This window comes from Nicotiana attenuata, unplaced genomic scaffold (genome assembly GCF_001879085.1).
Source record: "Nicotiana attenuata strain UT unplaced genomic scaffold, NIATTr2, whole genome shotgun sequence".
NCBI classification, from domain to species: domain Eukaryota; kingdom Viridiplantae; phylum Streptophyta; class Magnoliopsida; order Solanales; family Solanaceae; genus Nicotiana; species Nicotiana attenuata.
The window spans coordinates 215337-216773 of NW_017670653.1; positions in this window are offsets into that span (position 1 = coordinate 215337).

Here is a 1437-nt window from a genome sequence, read left to right on the forward strand (position 1 = left end):
AGTTGAACTAGGGCCTAAGAATTTATACCTAAGGTGTGGAGGCAACGGCTTCAACTCCAACACTGGAGGTTCCTCAATAGAAGTCTTGGTTGGTGGAGTCTTTCTATTTTCAATATCCAAGGATAGCTTCCAAGGCTCATAAGAGTAAGAGCCCATTCCATGTAAAGCATTGACACACTCCACACGACCTTCATCCTCATTGACATCAAGATTCAACAAAAACGCCTCTAGAGGGTCCTCCACATTGATCATTGCACTAGTATCATCAATTATCACTGCCGTGACAAGATCCACAAATGAGCACACTTCTGTACAGTTGGGCTGCTTCATTGACTTGCACACATGAAAGACCACTTTTTCATCACTCACTCGGAAAGTGAGTTCCCCTGCTTCTACATCAACTAAGGCCTTCCCAGTAGCAAGGAAAGGTCTTCCCAGAATTATAGGTACCTCAAAATCAACCTCACAATCGAGAATCACAAAATCAGCTGGCAAGATAAATTTGTCCACCCGGACGAGAACATCATCTATTATACCCAAAGGTCTCTTCATCGATCTATCTACCATTTGCAACCTCATGGAAGTCGGCCTCGGCTGTCCAATACCCAAAGTCTTGAAAACTGAGTAGGGCATCAAGTTGATACTTGCCCCCAAATCACAGAGCTTTAGCAAAGTCTGCACTTCCAATAGTGCAAGGAATGGTGAAAGCACCGGGATCCTCCAACTTCGGAGCCATTGAATGTACTATAGCACTATCTTGGTGGGTCATCTTGATAGTTTCACAGTCCATGGATCTTTTCTTCGTCACCAAATCTTTCATGAATTTAGCATAGCTAGGAATTTGCTCCAAAGCCTCCACCAAAGGCACATTAATGGATAAGCTCTTCATCATGTCAATGAACTTTTTGAACTGATTCTCATTTTTCTGCTTTGCTAGCCTTTAAGGATAAGATAGAGGCAGCCTAGGCACAGGAGCCTTGGCTTTAGGCACAACCGCTTCAGGCATGTCTATGACGTAATCCCTAGACGGGTTCACGTCATTCTCAGTTTCCACCTCGGTATCTTTGATATCAATCCTCACTTCTTCATTCACTTTCTCATCAATCACATTCTCCACCACCAAAGGGATCTCATCCTCTTGCAACTCAACTTCATCACTCAAAATTTCTTTTTGTTTGGAGGCATTCACATCACCGCCTCGTCCACTTCTTGTAATTACTGCCATTGCTTGCCCGGTATGGTTCCCACCCTTCGGGTTCACTACCGTATCACTAGGTAGAGCCCCCTTAGGGCGAGTATTCAAGGACTGTGAGATTTGGCCTAGCTGAACCTCCAAATTTCTGATTGAAGTATTGTGGGATGCTAACTGAGCATCTGAGTCAGCATTCTTTTTCATCATCTGTTCAAACATCATTTCAATTCTCCCCATGTCACTGT